The sequence below is a fragment of the Oncorhynchus gorbuscha genome, unplaced genomic scaffold (assembly GCF_021184085.1).
Source record: "Oncorhynchus gorbuscha isolate QuinsamMale2020 ecotype Even-year unplaced genomic scaffold, OgorEven_v1.0 Un_scaffold_1524, whole genome shotgun sequence".
NCBI lineage: Eukaryota > Metazoa > Chordata > Actinopteri > Salmoniformes > Salmonidae > Oncorhynchus > Oncorhynchus gorbuscha.
In genome coordinates this window covers 23,310-30,675 of record NW_025746276.1, presented here as the reverse complement: position 1 = coordinate 30,675, position 7,366 = coordinate 23,310, and the positions used below count along the sequence as shown (strand labels likewise).

Below are 7,366 nucleotides of genomic sequence, written 5' to 3'. Positions count from 1 at the left end.
TATCATACTACTGACCCTGTATAACAACACCTATCATACTACTATGACTGACCCTGTAAAACAACACCTATCATACTACTATGACTGACCCTGTAAAACAACACCTATCATACTACTATGACTGACCCTGTAAAACACCACCTATCATACTACTATGACTGACCCTGTATAACAACACCTATCATACTACTATGACTGACCCTGTAAAACAACACCTATCATACTACTATGACTGACCCTGTAAAACAACACCTATCATACTACTATGACTGACCCTGTAAAACAACACATTTCACTGCACCAGTCCGGTGTGTGAGAATAAAACACACACATATATATATTATTTAGATAAATTCATTAAAAAGATTATATATATATCTGTGACCAAAAGAGAGGATATGGATTTCTGAGTCTGTAGAAACCAATGAACTGACAGGATATCTGGACCTTGATGGCAGCAGGTAGAGACAGGTAGCCTAGTCTGTTGCTCTGCCCCCTGAACAAGGCAGTTAAACCCACTCTTCCCCGGGTAGAACGCCATTGTAAATAAGAATTTGTTCTTAAAATGACTTGCCTCGTTAAATAATATATAAATGGTACAGATGGAGATTGTATTGCGTTGTCGATATAAGAGTCTATGGTGCAGTTTAGGCCGTTATCTTATTCCGTTACTCTGATGGACCAAAGACTCCTAATTTATTCAATAGTTGGATAACGAACCTTGAAGCTTTTTTTAAAATTTATTTTATTAAGAGAAAAAACAACAACAAAACAACTCTTAACAATGTCCAGTCTATTTGATACAAGACCCTTCACATTTCACAGCATCATATTCACAAGTCTTCAAAAAAAAAACGAGTCACGTCTGTAAAAACTCAAACTTCAATGTGAAGGCAAATGTTGTACAAACACACATCGACCGGGTACATTGAAGGACAATACAATGTGTCATAGCACAGCCCACTGGGTTATATCCAATACTCTGGCGGCACTTTAAGAACAATTCCCACGGTCCATCATATAGATTGTTATTTTTTTTTTTTTAAATCACACTGTCCAGTCACATGTTGTTAAAAACCCCTGGTGAATAAGGTTGGTGTAGGTGGCACTGGTTTGGCAGAATATCGACAGACTGTTAAAAACCCCTGGTGAATAAGGTTGGTGTAGGTGGCACTGGTTTGGCAGAATATCGACAGACTGTTAAAAACCCCTGGTGAATAAGGTTGGTGTAGGTGGCACTGGTTTGGCAGAATATCGACAGACTTTGAACTTCCAACCAGACTTTGAACGAAAAGGAGGGAAAACCTGGCATCAAAGATTTTCTAAAAGGTGACAAGATAATTAAGGGCCTGTGTAGAAGGAATAATAAGCCATACTTTTAGAAAGGGATGAATCTTTGCTGTAGGTGTCAGTGGCAGTCAGACCCTCACCCTTTACAGTGGGGGAGTTCTCTGTGCCGGGTCCACTCAGAGGCATACGTCTCCTTTTACACACCAGGGCCCCAGAGTCAGCTTTCTCCAGGCCCGGCGTGGAAGAGTGAGTATCAGTCCACGTTGAAGCTATGTTACCAACACTACTGCCATTGATCTCTTCCCCTGAGCCTTGTCTTTGTCAGGCACAGACAGCTGGTCCTCTGGGAACCCAGTGGGGCTGGGTCTCGGGGACCACGGCAGGCCCGTGGTCACCTTTCTCTGGTAAGATCCTCTAGAGCCCCATCCTGCTGCCATGGAAGTGAAAGGAGAGTCTGGGTAGTAGGTGAGAGCGTGGGAGTTCTGTAGAGGCAGGGATTTAATCCCGTAAGGGAGCAGGCTGCTAGAGTAGTCCCCTTCATAGGAACTGAGATCCAGTTTGTTGGGGCCAGCTCCTCCCTGTTGCATGGAGATAAACCACCTCTGGGAGGCGCTGTCCTCTGGCTGAGGGGAGAAGAGACTGTTGGTCTGGGGTACTGTCCTCTCGCTGTTGTAGAAGCGGTTCTGGGGCAGGTTGTTGATGACCTGGTCCTGGAAGAAAGGTTGCATGGCGTAGCGAGCACCTGGGACGATCTGGTGGGAGCCGGTGGGGGAGGGGGTCAGTCGGTCACCCTCTGGAGCTGTGTACATCCTAGAATATCATAGGAGAAGAGAGATGTACACTGAGTGTATAAAACATTAAGGACACCTGCTCTATCCATGACACAGACTGACCAGGTGAATCCAGGTGAAAGCTGTTATCACTTAATGATTAAATGATTAATGATTAATGATTTAATGATTAAATCCACTTCAATCAGTGTAGATGAAGGGGAGGAGACAGGTTAACAAATTATGTTTAAGCCTTGAGACAATTGAGACATGGATTGTGCCTGTGTGCCGCTCAGAGGGTGAATGGACAAGACAAAAGATTCAAGGGGCTTTGAATGCGGTATGGTAGTAGGTGCCAGAGCCACGCCAGTCGCTGCAGGGTTTTTCACACTCAACAGTTTCCTGTGTGTATCAAGAATGGTCCAGCAACACAAAGGACAGTCTACACGGGCCAGCCTCCCTGTGGAACGCTTTCGACACCTTGTAGAGTCTATGCTCTGACGAATTGAGGGGCTGTTGTGCATGCAAAGGGGGCTGCAAACGCAATATTAGGAAGGTGTTCTTAATGTTTTGTACACTCGGTGTATAAGGATCATTTGTAAGTGAATATCAATATGGCGGAAACATTAAAGGTGCTCACGAATCATAGTTATCTCTGAATCCTTTTGCAAATGGGTTGTGGTCAATTTTCAGTTGTGTGATCTACGGAAAAAGAGAGTAGCAATTAGAAAACGGTGTTATAATGAGATAAAGGGTTGAGAGAGAGAGAGAGCAGGGGGAGAGGAGAGAGAGCAGGGGGAGAGGAGAGAGAGAGACAGGGAGAGAGGACAGAGAGAGAGAGACAGGGAGAGAGAGCAGGGAGAGAGGACAGAGAGAGAGAACGAGGGGAGAGGACCGAGAGAGAGGAGCGAGAGGGAGAGAACGAGAGCAGGGGGAAAGGACAGAGAGAGAGAGAGCGAGAGGGGAGAGAGAGAGCAGAGGGAGAGGACAGAGAGAGAGCAGAGGGAGAGGACAGAGAGAGAGAACGAGAGCAGGGGGAAAGGACAGAGAGAGAGCAGAGGGAGAGGACAGAGAGAGAGCAGATGGAGAGGACAGAGAGAGAGAGAGCAGATGGAGAGGACAGAGAGAGAGAGAGCAGATGGAGAGGACAGAGAGAGAGCAGAGGGAGAGGACAGAGAACGATAGTGAAAAAGATGCATTCTTACATCGGTGTTCTGATAGGCCGTGACGGCTATAAACTGGTTCTCAGGGAAGGTGAAGGTCTGGGTCTTTGGGTCACTGCTCATGTCCTCCAAGCCCTCTGCCACCTCTACAATGTGTAGCCGCGGCTGATACTTATGAAGAGACTGAAGAACTATCATCTGTGCACAGAGAAACCCAACAGGAAGTCAACGGAGGAGACCGTGGGCCAAATCCTGTACGGGTGCAGCAGGTACGTAGCCTAGCGGTAGGAGCGTTGGACTAGTAACCGAAAGGGTGCCAGATCCAATCCCAGACCTAAATATCTGTCGTTGTGCCCCTGAACAAGGCAGTTAACCCACTGTTCCTAGGCCGTCATTGAAAATAAGAATTTGTTCTTAACTGACTTGCCTAGTTAAATAAAGGTCAAATAAATAATGACACATACCAATGACATCAATGCAAGTTTATGCAAATGTTTTCGGGATTTGACTTTATAAAGATATCTATATGATCTTCATAATAATAACAATATAATAAATATGTTGTTTATTTTATTTTGCATTTAAAACAATGAGCCTGGAAGTTACACATTAATAACCACAGTAGGATTTTTTTTTAACGATGAAAATATTTCGTACATAAATGAATACATTCCCAGGCTTATTAGAATATATTTATATTTCCTTAAAATGACCCCCCGTGCAGGTAGTATAAAAAAATGCATCACCTGTGCGCTGTTGTTACTGCCTCCTTTATTGTTGGTGAGCTTCAGTTTGCCGAACGAGATCTCCTGTCTCATCCAATGTGCTCCCGTGTTGGGAGATTCAGGATGGACGTACATTTTGTTTCCTAAAGAAGGAAAAAATGTTTTATTTTATTTTTTATTTTAAAATACATTTTAAAAAAAAGATTGTTTCATAATCGCTGCGGTTAATGTAAATCAAAACAACTATTTCGAAATCGTGTAGAATATTTCAACTGCCTATAATTTATCGGATCATACCCTGCATATTATTGTCCGCCTTTCCGCAGGTGATCCATTTCCCGCCTTGGAACCTCCAGTGGTTGGGGTCCGCGAGCGTGATCTCCACAAACACGTTGTAATGAGCAGAGACATTCAGACCCATCAGGTTGAACCCCAGGAACGGGAACATGCGCCTGATAAACAACACAACGATTCAAATGTGTGTGTGTGTTTGCGTATTTTTTAAATGTGCCAGATCTGGTGAGAATTTGAGAACAAAATTAATGTGTGGGTGGCGTTTCAGAGAATACAGTTTCACAACATCAAATATAAATGCAATGTGATGATGGCATCCTTTTCAGTATTCAGGCGCCTTTTCCGTATTTTAATGTATGAGAGAAGTTTCAGAGAATACAGTTTCACGACAGTATGAAAACACACTCGGCACCCGCCGAACCGAAGCAGCTTTATCCGCTGGCCACGTCGCACTCACCTGCCCTGTTTGGTGATAATCATCTCGGTCTGATGACGGTGGAACCTGAGCCAGAGAGGCCGGTTACAGAGGTAGACCTGAGCCCTCACCCCGGTGCCCGAGGGTAGGGGCACCGAGCCGGTGCTGTATGGAGGGTAGAGACACCCACCCTGTCCTAACTGGTAGGCCGAGCCGAACTGATTGCGCCCCGCCGAGGAGAATCCCGTGGGAGGCAACACCGAGCTGAAGTGAAGCGATGTCGAATATCTGGATCCACCGGAACCCGTGTAAACGGTACCGGACTGAGAATAAGGGAATAACGAGCATGGACTCGCCATGTCTCCAGTTTGCTTGGATGGGGGTGAGATATAATAGCGGTCTGGCCCCAGTCCGTCGGTGTATCGGCTAGCGCTGCCGGCCATAGCCGGGTCATCTGCACCCACCACCGGGGACTTTCTCCTCTCCTCCGGGCGGGGGGCGTCCTTGGGGGAAGGAAAGGTGTTGCTCTCTCCCTCTCCGAGCATGGTAAAAAAAAATCGTCAGGTAAGATTAAATGTTATTCGGTCCCACGGTCTTCTTTTTTTCTTCCAATTTCTTCTCCGGGGCTTCTGTCAGAAGGGTTGGAGACGCACCGGAACCAGGGATCTTCTTGAAAAGTTCTGCATCCTTTGGAGAAATAAAAGTACAATATTATTATTTTTTATTTTAAGTATATCCAAAATATCCCAATTAGAATCGCATAGACCTATACTCTCAAACGGGCTAACTGGCTATAGGCTACTGTAAATGAAGAGGCAGGGAAGTCCTCCTGCCCGTCTGGCTGGCCGTGTGCACTGAGTTACCACTGTGTAAACTGACGAGCTGCTCCCCTGTGATAACCTGCACGGGTGATTACGTGATTCCCGTTTCACACTCCCAATTTGCTGTGAAGGCCATGGGTGTGGCTTTTAGGATGGATCGTGATAGATGGCTCAGTCCACATATATTTACATTTTTTGGGGTGTGATATTTAACTGATAAAAAAAGTCAGTTTAAATGTTTTAGTTCATACAAAATGTTACTGCGCAGTAAAGGCTGATAGTGAAACGTTAAGCTACACTACATCTCCCAGATAAGGACCTATCAGAGAGGCGTGAGTTTTATTCTGCTCTGTACATTTAAAAATAATAAAGGAGTAACCTACTTCTCCTGGCCTATATTTAGCTTGTTATTATTATTATTATTTTAATGCATTTTATTCATTTAGCAGACGGTCTTATTCAGAGTGACTTACAGTCAGTACATTCATCTACAGATAGCTAGACGGGACAACCTCATACCACAGTCAGTACATTCATCTACAGATAGCTAGGTGGGACAACCTCATACCACAGTCAGTACATTCATCTACAGATAGCTAGGTGGGACAACCTCATACCACAGTCAGTACATTCATCTACAGATAGCTAGACGGGACAACCTCATACCACAGTCATAGTCAGTACATTCATCTACAGATAGCTAGACGGGACAACCTCATACCACAGTCGTAGTCAGTACATTTGTCCTCAATAAAGTAGTTATGATCAAAGTCAGAGTTAGTAAAGTGGTGGTGGGGGACGGGACGGGGGAGGGTCAAGTGAGAGTGTTAGTTCAACGAAAGTATTTTTTCTACTTATATATGTCAACCTCTTGGAGTAAATGTTAAATGTTGTGTCTTTTTGTTGTTGTTGTAACATCCGAAATAAAACTGTACATCCAGGTCCCCCCACCCCCCTCCATCTATCGCTAGTTATTTGTGTATTCCCGGCAGACAACGCTCATTGAACTATCTCTCTATAGCCAATCAGGTCATTGATCGACAATTATCACGTCATTATAGAACCCTTCACTAAGACACATAGGGCCTTTACCTCCCCCGGACCCCACGGTAGGTCTAAATGTTTGTTTAAGCTCTCTTCTCTGTCATATTGATTTATAATAGCAAGATGCTAACTAGAAAATTAGAACAATTTAATTACGGAGTAGCAATTCAATTGATAGCACTGATATTGTGTAGTAAAAATCAGTCTGTTAGACCTATACAGAGGAATTAGCTTCGGTAAATTATTGCATGGCTTGACCATTTCTACCTTTCACTTAACAATTCGTTTTCTTGTAAACCACATGACAAATTGTATGAGATTTGTTTTCAGAAATGCCGAGACCTGGGGGTTTGTATAAAGGTGTGAAAACACTCGATGGAAAGTTGTCACACCTCATCGAAACAGACACTAGTATTATTTGTGCTCACGCTTTCCACGGTATTTCTCATGTAGCGCTACAGAATCAGGTTGACTTGTTATGTTCCCTGATATATTAAGTAGGCCTGTAAATGTTTTCAATGGGGTTTTTTCTATTTAATTTTGTCTACATAATTATTAGTCTATAGAATAACCTAAACGGGTTGTTCAGACAATTATTAGATCATTTCATAAATTATTTTCCAAATAGTTTGTTTAGACTATGGCTAAAATGTAGTATATATTCCTTCAATTTTAAGATAATTTAATTAATATATATTTTCACAATAAATTCAGAGTCATGAATTTGCATGAATTTCCAGAGAGATTTAGTCTACGTTACAGTCCCACCGGACTGCCCTTTTGTGAACAGAGGTGGAAACGGTCAATTATCTTTCCGTTTGAAGAAGCCTGTGATGTGTCGCCG

General features: G+C 43.6%; 1 pseudogene; it reads right to left on the bottom strand.

Annotated features, from left to right (window-relative positions):
- Positions 1–1,300: 1,300 nt before the first annotated feature.
- LOC124023175 lies at positions 1,301–5,545 on the bottom strand (annotated as a pseudogene).
- Positions 5,546–7,366: the final 1,821 nt, after the last annotated feature.